Here is a 14,868-nt window from a genome sequence, read left to right as displayed (position 1 = left end):
TCAATATCCCCAAACTGGCACAAACTGGGAGAAAGTAATTAGGGATTGATTGTTTATCAAGGAAAAGATTGGGGCAGACAAATATAGGTGCTGGAGTGGAAAAAGGAAGGAAGAAATAAAAAATGTGGCAATGATGTGTACAAATTACACAGCCAATGCTGTCCAAGACTATCTGTCAAGCAGCCCTTTACTTCATCACTACAGACAAAGCAGAAAAATAATTCAAATCCACTATTCTGAACAACTGGCAGGATGCAAACATCCTCTGCAGCCAGGAGGACAGGCTGGGAAGGCAAATGTGTTCCCTGGGCAAGAAGGAGTGTACCAGTATGCACAGTGCAAGCACCCTGGCATCACCTTGTGTGTGCCCATGCCAAGCCTGGTAGCATCAGCCACTGCCCCACACTTTCTAGGAATGAGCTTCTGAGAGGCTGCATCTTAGTTTGTTGTTTGCAGTCATGCTGCAGATGCTTAATTGCGTGGTAAAAGTTTGTAATCCTGAGCTGGTAGGTAAAGCAAGGCAAGGGCAGGCCAGTCCAGGTGAAGGTGTGTACATTCCAGAATGATCTTGAATTATATTCACTCCATTGCTTCCTCTGGGAACAGTTCTCAGAAGAACAAAGAGAAGAAGGGGTACCTCAACGCAGTAGAACTTTTTGCTTATTTCTTTTGCTTGGCCTTTCAGTGTCTTTTGCATTATACATGCATCAAGAGGTAATGTGTTTTTTAAAAGTTAAAGAATTTGATTATTGTTGCAATTTAAAATAAATAAACCTGATCAAATTTAGGTCTGTTCTTTCTCACTATAAAAGTGCTATTGTGCATTTGCTTACATCTTTCCATTTACCTACCATAGTCCCAGGAGAAAGGTATTTACTTCTTTTCAGAGAGTTCACCAAAATTGCCAGTCAGGAAGATTTTTCTCTCAAAATTGACGCTTTTTTCTTGTTACTTTGATTGCATTTCTTTTTATTTTATTAAAGCAAATTTCTAGCATCCAGGTAAAAAATACAAATAAAGCCTAGGAAAACAATACACTGACTGTGATTACTCCAGTAGACCTAATATACCATCTCTTACATTTTCCCATTCCAAAAGATTTACACTTTACTTTCATTATCCTGAAATGTTCTGTCAATTCTGTGTTAATATCCATTAAATATCCTAAGACCTCTGTCAGTCCCTGCAGCCATTAATCACTTGTCCAAGCTGCTGAATGTCCCTGTGGCTCTTCAGCTTCTCTAGGCAGCCAGTCTCTCTGGCTCCTTGGTTCTCATGGTGGTCATGGCTTTTCTCAGATCTCCCACCCAATAACACGTACAGAATCACGGTGATCAGAAATGTATGCACTGTTGCAGAACACAGAATGTTACCATCCTGTTCCCCCATACAATGCCTTTTCTTCTGATAGATAGATCCTCAAATCCTACTGTTTATCCAGTGCAAGCAGCAGCAAATGACCTTTAAGTGAGCAAATATCCAAAGAGAATATGTTTCATCACATATGGATGGAATATTTTTCAACCCTTTGATTGTAAAGATTTTAGAACACACAGGACTGAATCAACTGCTTATAAATCCCTTTTTAAGTGAAGTGACAAAACTATCATTATTTAAACTGGCAAGTAGTGCCATAATTGCAGACATAGCTTGGAATCACTTCAGTTAGTCACAGCCTTTTTCTTTCTCATTATGTATTGTTCATGCATTTTATTCAAATGTCCAAGTATGTTCAGAGCCTGTGCTGCAAGATTTTGGAAACAAAAGGAAGTTTTTTCTTGCACAGCTTGGTTAAAATATGCTAATCATTATTCTAACAGCTCCTCATTCTCCAGAGTGACATGTAAAGAATTTGAAATCTGGCACTTGCTTAGTAATGCTTAGATCTGTCCTAATCTCTGTGCAAGGTGGGTGCCTACACGCCACACTTGGCTTGCAAAATTTTAGCCACACTTCTGTTGAATAAAAGAATACTTGAAGATTCAAGTGGTAATCCAGTGGGGAGCCAGCCACATCTCCTTCACATTCTCTGTGGCAGAGAGGTGATATCGTTTGACAGACTCATTTTACACCCACAGCTGATCACTAATGGCTACTTCAGTCTCAGAGCTCCTCAGTCAGGATTTCCTACTGATTCTGTGCAAAGATGGAAATGAAACATAATGCAGAGCAAAGCTAAGAGTCTCAGGTAGTAAAGAGAAGTCAACATCCAATCAGGACAGGAGTTTCTTTCATGCTTAAATCTCCTCTATGTGAGCATTTTCCACCACCTAGATATCACCAGCAGTTGCCTACACAGCTGTTCCAGACCTCTTGGGACTTTTTGAGACTGGAAACCCTGTAAGAGACACAGACTTTATTGAGGTAAGATGGAAAAATGCCGTGGTGAACAGACTTGCCTCCTCTTCTAGATTTGGCAGGATATTTAGGGATTTCATCACAATGAATTTAAATGTTATTAAAAATAAAATGTTCAGCAAGATTTTTCTGGTATGCTCTCACACCTTTGAAAGCATCAAAACAGAAAGGCCAAGAACAGAAGAAAAAATGAACTTCACTGGATGCATTTCTTTCCTTTAAATTCAGTTTGTGAAGGTATTTTTTTATCTTTCCACGTTTATTAAATCTATGCATTTAGAAATTACTTATAGAGTTGTATCCTGCTATAGCATCACCTCTGATGATGCCAGATTCATGCAAAAGTAAAAATAAGCATTTTCTGCTTACAGCAATGATAGAGATTTCCATTAAAAATGTGAACATGAATCAAGTATAGCCTCTAAAAGTTGGAATTATAGTTTAATCTGGTAACCTCTGTCATCCCTGGGAAGACATGTGCACCTTAGAGAAATTCATTTCATCTGCTGACTGGTGTCCAGGGCAGGCAAGATTTAGGCTTTCACTCCCTCTTAATTCTTGGTAGATCCTAGATTCCTGATGTTTTGGAAGACAATCACTGAGTGAGATGAATGCCCTGTTTATTCATGAGTGTCACACACATAAGAGTTTTACTATCCTCTCTGCAACATTGGGGACTGTGGCTGACCTTGTGTATATGTGTGTGCATACATATATTTAGATAGATAGATAGATAGATAGATAGATAGATAGATAGATAGATAGATAGATAGATAGATAGATAGATATAAAAATACATGATCAGAAAACATTAGACATTTAATTTTACCCTGGAAGAACTGAGACAGGAAGAGTTTATGGCATTTCGTAGAAGATTTAACAACTGATTTCATAGCCAAGACTAGTTCTAATAATTCAGCTTGATATTTTGGGAACTGTTCATTCCAGGGCTTTGAAAGCAGTGGGTACATACAGGGACCATAAAAGATTTAGCTAATTTCTATTACTTTATCTACACAAGAATCAGCAGGATGATGATTAAAAATCCTGAGAACTTATTAAGGGGAATAACAAGAGTACTGCCAAAGTTTTCTTCATTGCTAGCAGCTGTGTAGAATTAAATCTAGCCTAGACATCACTAACTAATCTACATTTATGCAGCAAAGGTCCCTAGCAAGGGTTTTTAGAAAGCACACAAGAAAAAAAATGTCTAGGTGTTCCATAGCTGTAATGGACAAGAGTTCACAGGAGAAGCTTGTACTGACCCTTCAAGATAAAAAATTACTGTGATTTCTTGTGCTGTCCTTGGGTTGCATAAAGCAGAAGCTTTTAAACACACTGCTTGCAATGACTTGTGTATACCTCCATTTACAGAGCTAATGCAGAGAGCAAGGAAGCAGTGCAGCAGAATGGAAAATAAGTGCATTAACAGGGTTTTCTTCCAAAGTATCAGCACTTTGTAGAAGTACTACTTTGTAGTATGACTTCTAACTAATTATGTGTTTCATAATATACACTTACAGTTATATATTATAGTTTCATAATATACACTTTCAAAAGAGCTGGCTAAGGTCTGCAGAAATAAGAAGGAAAGCAAAACAAATAGCAAGGAACAAATCAAATCCTAAAGCAAGAATAAAATATTTCCCACCAAGTCAGTTTCAATATTCAAAAGTTTAAACAGAAGTGATGAGGATACATGCAAGGGCATCAACAACACAGAGATAAAATAATGGTTGATGTAGTTTTGATTCAGACTTCCCTTGCCCTTTATCTGCAAAAGAACAGATGCTCTAGCTGGTTCCAAATTATGAAACTGTAGCTTCAAAACACATTCTTCTCTCCACTAAGCAGATTTAAAATTTAAATTAGTATCCCTACATTGTATGCAAGTCAGCTACTTTAGTTTCAAAGAAATAACAGGTTTTTTACCAAGACACAAGTCTCAGAAAATATACTTTACTTCCAATTAGTTTTTAGTGACCACTTAAAAGCAAAATAGGTCCTTTGTCATCATACAAATAGGGGTAATACTTATCAAAAAGCATAGAAACTCACAGTGTTAAAAGAAAACACACAGATCACTCTCTAGCTAATTTACCAGAACTTAATACATTTAGTAACTGTTTCCCTGACATGTGTTGACAATCCTGACCTAAATCACCCAGTCACTTGCTCTAAAAGGTTCTGAATTTTATTACCTAATTCAGAAACAAATCACAATGAAAATATTGATTTTTTTCAAATTAAAAAAAAAAAAATCTGACATCCAGAAGAGAGGAAACCCCAGAACTACATCATTTATTCTTCAAATTTGAAAGCTTTCTTGTGACAGGATTACAATGTTCAGTCTGAAAAACCTCATCTTCCAGGAGACACCAAAGTTGTGAACAGAAAGCCATAGGAATTTTGCTGTGTTTCTTTCCTGTGTCATCCATTTGAACAGCAGGAGAGAGAAAAACAGAACCTACAGTAGAATATTGTCTCTTAATTGCTCCCTTTAGTGTGAAACATAGCATTCTATACGCATTTATGCAATAAGCATTTCACCTGGTTCAGGGGATGACAATTCCTGAGGGAAGTGCTAAAGAATAAGGAGCAATACCTGTAGTACAGGGTTACTTTAAAAGACATACCCATAAGAAGAAGCAGATCTAAAAAGGCATGATACTGCACAGGTTACATTTGCATAACTTTTCAGTATAGCACACTGAAATTACACACCTTAGGTCTGGCTCTGTTTCATATCCACCTTGCACTTGTCCACTGTGTCTGCAGGAACATTGTAGTGACAGCAGCTTTACTTGGGGTGACATGAATAAGGGGAAATTGAAAAGTGGATCAATACTAATGCAATCACAGGAAAAAAAAAAAAAAGAAAACCTTAATCTCATATCAAAACCTTGCAGCAGTTTGAAGGAGGACTTATTGATACAGACAAGAGAACTAAAGGAATAGACATACTAATTACACCATTACCTGTGAAGGGGAGAAGACCAGAAGAAATCTTTCAAGCTGTCAGGCAGAAAGATGAGAAGAGTAGGTGACAAATGAACTAAGCATGATGACTTCTGGAAAGAAAAATGGGGATGGAGGGTATGATGTAACCCTCTGCCAAAGGAGGTTAAAAAAAATGGTGTGAATGGAATGATGTCCCTAATCAAAGTGAAGTGTAGATCATGGAAGTGAAAACTCAAAGACAGGGAAAATTACTTAATTGGAAAGCACCAGGAAAAGAACAGAATCACCAAACATCATCTTAACAAAATAGTACCCTCAATTCAAAATACACATATCAGAAGTTAAGATAATTATTGCACAATGGCAGAAGGTTCAATTAATTAGAAAGATTAAAAATTTGTTACACTAAAGCAGGCCCCGACGAGGATTTGATGTTCTTAGAGAGCACAGAAAATACAGGGATACCATGGCATATTGCCTTTCTCTTGGGAATGGACTTGCATTAGCTCATGGAGAAAAAGGCTTTCTTGGCAGTTAAAAGGAGGTCAGACTATCCCAGTCATTGCAGAAACTAGATAATTTCTAACAAACAAGTTCTTGTGTCAGAGAAATAAAGTCCAAGGAAATAAGGCAGACCTGCAAGCAGGGCAGAATATTCTTTTCCAGACAAAAAAAAAAGACCACATGATTCAAGACCTCACCAGAGGGGATTTCTCATGTTTTGAAGGAGTCTTTAGATTAAATTTATCTGAAGCCAGAAAAATGGAAATAGCATGATGAATCAGTTTGAACAGGAGAAAGCTGGGGGAAAGGACATTTTTTTTAAACTCTTAAGACCAGTCAAAGCTGAGCTCATAAGTTATCTATGTCACAATCAACTGTTACTCTATTATTTCATTCTTCCATTCCCCTTTTGGCTCAGCTTTCCCTTTTACTGTGTATTTCAAGTCATTTTCCTTTTCTGCTACAAATGACTGTCACCATGTGATTCAGAAAGAATGTTTTACTGGTACTGACTCAATAAACATCTATAAATTTTGATATTTGTGTCAGATATTTTATTGATATGACAATATGGATTTTTTATGAATCTCTGAAAGTACTGCCAACAGAATAAAGATTCTGTAGGATCAAAACATTTTGATGAAATATAGAGATACAAGTTTTCTAAATCTCATGTACTCTTTTAGCTTTCTAAAGTCTTTTAGTTTGTCCTTTGGATGTTCCTGCTCAGTTTGTTCCTCCCACATTATCAAAAACATCTGGGATGTTCTAGTTATTTACAGCCAGGATACACAGTGTAGGTATGTCTGAAATGCAGCTATGTCTGAAAGTTTGTGGATTCTTGTATTGAATTTGAAAATTTTGACCCAGCATTACTTTGTATCACTACACTAGAATCAAGTTGAATAGACTTCTGAAACCATCTACAAAAGGAAGTATGTCAGATGATTAATAGTGCTGAAAGTACAGGGGGAAAATGATATGATTATTCATGTTGTTTCCAGCAGATCATTTATCTTGTATTTGCAGCTGAACAAACTGGAGCTGCTTGGTGATCTGCGCTCTGTAGAAGACCAGTGCCAGGAGGACCTAAGTGTTAAGCATGTTTTTATATTATTGCTACCAGTTTACATAAGGAATTTGGCAGCAAGTGAGAGTCTGCATTGTTGTTCAATTCCAATATAAAAATCTGACTGATTGATCAAGTGTCTGAGAAATTGTTCTCTTTGCATATAATCTAGTGGCAGAAGAGGAAAAAGAGGTTCAGTCAACCTAGTAAATAGGAATTCATTCAGTCAATAAGGCATCCTTATATATATTCATGTTATATACATCCTTATATAGATTCATGTTTGCAATGCCTGAACAGAGAATATTCTAAGCACACGCTCCTCACTACTTGCAAATCTGCAGAGCAGATGCAAATAAATTTAAGCCTTCAAAACTGTTCTGCTTTTTTCTCTGACTAGTGAAGGATTAGCAAAAACAAAGCAAAGGATAATGCAAATAGCTTCCAGTAATTTTGTTAATACAGACTAGCAGTAGAAATAACTCAAATGCCTCTCCACTTCTCCTCTGCTCTGGAGCCAAGTGCCACTGAAGTGGAGCAGCTTTGCTCTACACACGGATTGTGACAGCTTCATCCCTATCTAGGCATGCAGCAATGTGGAGGCACTGCCTCTCTTATTCACACACCAAAGGAAGGATGTGCCTTAGCTCAGAATAGTCCAGTGCCCCCTCTTAACTCAGAACAGCTCAGTACTAGAGGAGACCTTGCAGATCTCTCAGTAATGAGCTAGTTCTGGGCACCTGCAGCTTTACACTGCCAGTCCTTATGAATTAGGCAAGAGGAACTCTAATCCGCATTTGAAAGTTGTTTGAGTACTCACATTACACTTTCATCCCCAAAGCTCTACAAATCCTTGATAGTTATCTCTGCACAGACTTATTTTACACCAAGGTAACATCTGACACATTTGGCACCCAACTACTGCTCCTTTTCTGTGCCACTGGTGTTTTACCAGCTGTGTGTTTGGTGCATTCAAATCAGGAGACACTCCAGACTGCTCCTCCGAGCCGGGATGTTTAAATCCTTCAAGACCCACGTGTACAGATGCTCACAAGGAAACTTCTGTCAAGCCTAAAACATCGTTCTTAAAATGACAAATTCTGTCAGCTCGACACCTGTGCCTGGAGAAAGACCAGATATAGTTCAGTACTCCTGCCCTGCTCACAGGGAAACAAACCTGCCCAAATTCTGGCACCTTGGGAGCAAAGGTTGAGGGAGGGGCAGTCTTTCTTTTTTTTCCTGTTTACATAGAACCTTCTTGTCCACCTCATTTTAGTTACCCTTAGTCTCCCCTTATCCAGCTGCCAGCTATCATTACTATATTCAGCTCCCCATAAAAGAGCAGCAATCAGATTTATTGCTATAGGAAATCAAGAAAAAAGGCTCACCTAGGACTGGATCTTGAAATGGAGTCTTAAGCTTCGGCTACAGCATCCTCTCAGATGAGGCCAGGATATTTTTCTTCTAGGATGCAACGCAGCTAAAAAATTGACCAAAGCCTTCCAGCCAGACCTGAGCAGAGACCTAGGAGATATTGGCACAAACTGATTTCAGAACATGTCCACAGGAATGTTTATTCCCTTTTCTGGCCTCTTCAGGTTTAAGATTTGCTAATCAAAACACTTGCCACCATTTAACTATGACAATATTTATTGGAACTCACAAATTTAGAAAAATGTTTCTTTTCCACAAAATCTCTGGACTTCTTAAACTTCTGTCTGAAGTGGTATGCTGGTTTTAGTGATCTGAAAGCAGTCCTTTGATTTTCCTGTCTTCTGGGACTATTGAAAATAAAGTTTCTTTGCCTAATGAATGTTCTGTAGATTTCAAAGCTACAATAGATTTACATCTGTGCAACTGAAAGCCAAATTTAGCTTTACATTTGTCATTACTTACTGAATTCATGAGTGACCCAGCTAATGTGATCCATGATTTATGACACAAAATACTGCTGTACCTAGCCAAATATTCAGAATGCTTTGAAGTTATTGCTGGGCTGAACAAAGGACAGGAATATTTTATCCAAACCCAGATACCGAAATCAATCTAATTCTCTGTCAAAGGGAAGAAAATAAATGCATTTTTTTCCTTCTTCCTAATTATGGGTGCTTTTCCAATCACCTTCAAGTCTGCAAGTTAGCTGTGGGTACATGAATGAGTTCCTCTATGAAATACACTTTTGCATTATTTACCACCCTCTACAATTCCCCTCCTGAAAGAGCAGTGCTTGAGGATCAAATCAAAGACTGTTCTCACAATCTGCTCTGTTCAGCCACATTCCTCCATGGCCAGGGTAACCCTTCAGCAGGCTTCTCCTTGCCCTGGATGCCCTGGCAGTTTGTAGCAGTGGGAAGTTGTGGAACAAGACATTAATGATCCCAGTAATTTTCAGTGCAGCACTGTCATCCCTCTAGGTACAGCACCCTGGAACAGACTCCATAATCTGAGGACATGGAAATGGTCCACTGGGAAATGCTTAAAAAAATCTGTGTGGTCTCTCATTCTGCACTTTTGATTCTCTGGAGGAGCAAATATGTTATCAATTATTATTAATGGGAAAGACACATTATTACTGAGGCTCTCTGCCTTAATTTGATGTCTTCTTTCAGGTGTGAGTTCATCCCTATTTGTCTCACTCTGGTAGCAGAAATTTAAGGAGAATATATACAAAAGAGGTCAATAATTCTTTGTTCTATCTTCAGTTCTGTGTTGCACCTTTCTTGAAAAGCAAGGAGGTGTGAATATCAAATCTTTACAAAACTGATTCCATTCTCTGTTGCCAGTTTGTTCTTTTAGGTGTCACTGATATGGTTGGTACAAACTGATACAGATATTTCAGCAGAAATGTATGAGAATCCCTTCATTCCCATTCTGCTGGATCCTTCTCTGTGCTCCTTTGCATTAGGTAGAAGGTTTTCCTGCCAGTCTGACTGTTTGCTATGCAGAGCAGGGCTACATCTGCAGATTTAGCTTTGAAGTTGTTGTTCTGGGCAGCTAGAAACAATCAGGTTCTCTTGAAGTCCTGATGGTTTATATGTTATTTCAAGAAGTTGTGTGTCATCTTTGCTCCTAAAAAGGATCATGTTTAAAAAAATGTGTTTGTAGGATGAAGTAACTTTTTTTTTATTATAAAGTAGAAAACACAACAACATTTTAAATTTTAAAACTTTTTCATTCTTATAAGTTTTTTTTTCAACTTATAAGACATAAATTCTGTCAGTTTTCAAATCTCAAAAAATAATCTTTCATATAAATATTATAAAGGAGAATAAATTACATTTTATTTTGGCTGAGTACTTAGTATAAAGTACAGATGTTGAAAATCTATTTATTGGGGTGAACTAAACATGGCTAATCATAAACTGAATAACTAGATTCATATTATTAAAGTCTAATAAACAAGAATTCTTTCCTACCCCTGTTTACGCTGTTTTCTAGGAAGCAGAAAGAAAAATCCCTTTTCATACAGTTCTCATTCTTCACTCTCCCCATCTCTTCTTAAAAAGCTTATCAGTGTTTCAGAGAAATTGTTGAAAAAAGGAGTCCTTGGAAATCTAAGAGGAGATTTATTCCAGGAAAAGATTAGTTGCCCCCAGGTCTAGGCACCACATTTCCACAGGTTTTAAGAAAACCCACAGGTAGTCTAACCATATCAGCAAACTTCCACATCCCTTAGACAGAATCATCCTTTTAAAGAAGTTTACAGTGTTCTTAACTTCTCAAAAGTGGGGAGGTTTGTACTTTTTGATTTAGTGTGGTCTTTTTTAAATCCCCTTGCATTTCCCTGCCTTATGAAAAAATCTCAAGAGGGATGTCTGGTGTGAAGCTGAGGATCTACATACAGAGGACTTGCATAGTTTTTACAGATGACCTTTCATGTGCTTCTTAATCTGTAGGATTTGGTAGGCGCATTGCTCTGTGCACCTGTAGCTGTCACCACCTCCCCATGCAGTATTCAACTTAATGAGCAAAAAATAGACCCATGATTTTCAGAGACACTAAACTCTCAAACTCTCAAAGTCTCAAACTCTCAGGAGTCTCAAACCTCCATTGTAGTGGAGAAGCAGGTGGACTCAGAACCCTGCAGGATAATCAGTCAAACAACTGCGAGCCAAGGCAGTTTTAAAGATGAAGGCTGGAAGCAGGACCTAAAGGTTCCTCCTCTTTCACAGAATTTGACAAGTAGGACTGGAACCTTCTAGAAGAGGTGTGAGGTGCTGGCACTAGAAGGTCAGACAACAGATGAGGTGGGCAAAGATCCTTCTGGGATAGTGGGGCCTCCTAAAACAGCACCACCTGTTCCATGCACCACTTCCTCCCCTGTTAAGAGGAACAGAAGCGTAGTTGTAATAGCAGGCTCCCTCCTAAGGGGAATATAGGGCCTGATATGCAGACCAGACCCAACTCACAAAAACATCTGCTGTCTCTAGGGGCTCAGGTGAGGGACTTTACTGAAAAACTCTCCAGCTTAGTAAGGTCCTCTGATAACTGTCCTCTATTGGTTGTTTAAACTGTTTAAACTGAGGCAGGGATTAAATAAAAGGACTATCAAGAGAGAATTCAGGGCCCTGGGACGACTGGAAGAGGGGTCTGGAGCAAAGGTAGAAATTTCCTCACTTCTGGTAAGAAGGACTAATACTGATGGAAATAGGCAGATCTATCAGATCAGTGCATGGATCCAAGGTTGGTGTTGGCAGAAAAATTTTGCAATTTTTGACCATAGGATGACCTACTCAACACCTGGTCTACTGACACCTGACAGGATGCACCAATATCAGAGGGGAAAAAGAGTTCTAGCACAGGAACTGGTAGGGATTGTTGGCAGAGCTTTAAACCAGCCTGGAAGGGGGAAGGAGATAAAGCCAGGTTGGACAGTGATGAGTGATGGGATGGGGTGTCAGTGCATGAGGAAAGGAGCACTAACAGGATCCCTCAATCTGCCTCAGGAGGTGTTGGCTACAATGTACCACGGCTGAAATGTGCCCACACTAATGCACCCAGCAAGAGGGACAAACAAGGGGAATCCAGGCTTTGTCCCAGTCCCAGAGATTTGACATTGCTGGCAGAAGTGAAACCTGGTGGATGGGTCCTGCGCCTGGAGTGCCCTGTTGGATGGTTCCAGGCTCTTCAGGAGGGACAGACAGGGCAGGAGAGGTTCAGGGGTGCCACTGTATGGAATAGAAGGGGTGGAATGTATGGAGCTCACAGCTGCCAATGGCACAGGCGAGAGACTCTGGATAAGAATCAAGGGACAAACAACTAATGCAGATGCCATCGTGGGAGTCCACTGCAGACCTCCTGGACAGGACAATGACAAACTATTCCTAAAGAACTAAGGGACTCTTCCAAGTCAACTGCCCTTGTCCTTGTGGGAGACTTCAACTTGCCAGAAATTAACTGGGAGCATCACACAGCTGGTACAAGCCAGGCCAGAAGATCCCCAAAAACCTGAATGACAACTTTATGGAACTGGTCCTAAGGGAGCCAGCTCAGACAGATGCCCTCCTTGATCTCCTGCTTGTCAAAAGTTTGGATCTCATCAGTGGGGATTGGCAGCCAACTTGGCCACTGTGACCACAAAGAAATTGAGTTTAAAATCTCGTTAAGAGGAGGACAAGTGCCAAAACCTGAACTTTGCATAGGAGAGCAGACTTCAGGCTGCTCAGGGAACTAGTAAGCAAGGTCTCCTGGATAAAAGTTCTAGCAGATTCAGAGGGCCATCAGTGCTAGCCAGTTTTTAAAACATCACCTGCTCAGGGGCAGGAAATTTACAATCGTTAAAAGTCAAGAAGGGAAGAGGAGGGGAGACACTAATCTCTTCTCTGTGGTGACAAGTGACAGAATCCAAGGGAATGGTCTGAAGCTGAGTCTGGGGAGGTTTAGGTTGGTTATAAGGAAAAGGTTTTTCACCCAGAGGGTGGCTGGGCACTGGAACAGCTCCCCTGGGAAGTGGTCGCAGTACCAAGCCAGACAGGATTCAAGAAGTTTTTGGACAATACTCTCAGACTCATGGTGTGACTCCTGGGCAGGGCCAGGAGTTGGACTCAATGATCCTTGTGGGTCCCTTCCATCTCAGCATATTCTGTATGATTCTGTGTGGGAAGGTTTCTGAAGGATCCACTGTAGCTTCTCCATGGAAATCACCAGATTAGCTATTGGAGCCATTCACCTTAACAAACTATTTACTGCCTGAGACAATTCTCTTGCCTCCCAAAGCAAAGTGGTTCAGAAGTGCACTTTTCACATGTTTGCAATCTGTCAAACACACTTTTCAGGGGATTAAGATGTGAAACACCCACTCCCATCCTACCCCACATTCCTTGTTCTCTAACAGGTCCTTGAAAACTTTTGCAAGAATCTAACAGGTCAACTTCCTTCTCATCCTGAGCTGAAATAACCTCTCCTTATCCTCTGGAGAAATAGGAAATACACACCTCTTCAGAAGACTTCACTTAGTATTTTCACTTGTTATAACTTTTAGAATAACTTTCTATGTGGACCTGCAGCAGCCACCTGGTCTTCTAGAGAGAGAAGTTTTAGACACTTTAATTGAATTCATGTACCTTGGGACTTTTTCCCCTTCCCTGGTGAAAAAGAAGTAATTTTTCAGAGACCTCCCCATTTAAGTTCTACTTATAGCTAAGCCAGAATTCAGAGCTGTCAGCACTTGCCTTTAGAACCAGTCCAATCTGGAAATAAAAAAAATATTGTACTGTGATGCAGAAGTAAGGAAGAACTCTGACATTCCAACCTAAGTATATATACTGCTTTCTTTTTCAAGGAATTAAGTCTTTGGTACAAAAGTCCATGAGGCCAAAAGATTTCAGAGGGAGGAGAGGGCTATAGCTTATTATATATTCTACATTATATCTACTGTGTGCAGGATCCTGCTTGGCATAGCCCTGACAAAATAAATTCCACTGCAAGATTACTGCACCTAGGAGAATTCACCTAGGCTTGGAACCACGGCAAACTGCTCCAGGGATGCACTTTAAATGTATTAGATTTCTCTTTGCAAAAACATTATTTTCTTATTTTATTATTAATTGCAGCATTATGTCCTTTCCCAAAGTGATATTTTTTGCCATATGCTGTCCCTCTTTTATATCAATTTTGCTACCTCCTGTGACAGCAGCCAATGTGTCTTGCAGCAAATGCTAAATTTGTTATGCCAGAAGGCATGACAAATATGACACAATGAGTACTTACATGCTACTGGATAACAAAATTATTTTATTTAAAACATTATTTTACACTGTAACTCTTCTTTCCAATTATTTTTTTCTCAAAATTTGCCAATGTTTTCTACCACAAGGAACTTTCCTAAATTTTAACCAATCTGTCTTCAAATGAAGCAGGACTAATTGGAGCAGACTATGAGCTAACCTTTCTTTTTCCTGCACATCACTAGAGCAGCACAAGCTCACTTCTTGTCCTGGCCATCCCCTTCTGCCTCCCTCCTCCTCACCCCCAGAGTGTCCCAAGCACATCATGGCCCTCACACAGGAGTGACAGGGGCTGCAGAGCTGTGGAGAGCGTGGGCACTGGGGCTTCTCCTCTGGTTCCCAGCTCAGCAATTGCATTATTTAGTTTTAAAGGAACACAAAAACCTCCCTCACCCTGCTGAGAAATAAGACATATTAGATTTGAAGGAGGTATTACGTTGAGACCAGTGCTCCTGAAGCCTCAGACCCCTGTGGATGTCAGGGAGGAGCTTGGCACTTCCCTTCCCAGGACAGCAAAGGAGAGTAGGGCATGGATCCAAGCTAGAGCTTCCAGTCCTTGGCACAGATGTGGAGCTCTGGTGAACATTGGGCTTCGGGGGGAGTCACTCAGAGAACTGCAGCTGTTTCAAACCAAAGAACCTTCTGGTGCAAGCACTCGGTAAATCATCCCAAGATTATTGTGGAATCAGTAATAAGGAGAAAGGAGATAAATTAGAAGCATGGAAGATTATTTAAGTGTTAGAGATAATG

This window comes from Serinus canaria, chromosome 2 (genome assembly GCF_022539315.1).
Source record: "Serinus canaria isolate serCan28SL12 chromosome 2, serCan2020, whole genome shotgun sequence".
Taxonomy (NCBI): Eukaryota; Metazoa; Chordata; class Aves; order Passeriformes; family Fringillidae; genus Serinus; species Serinus canaria.
Note: the sequence above shows the minus strand (reverse complement) of the source record.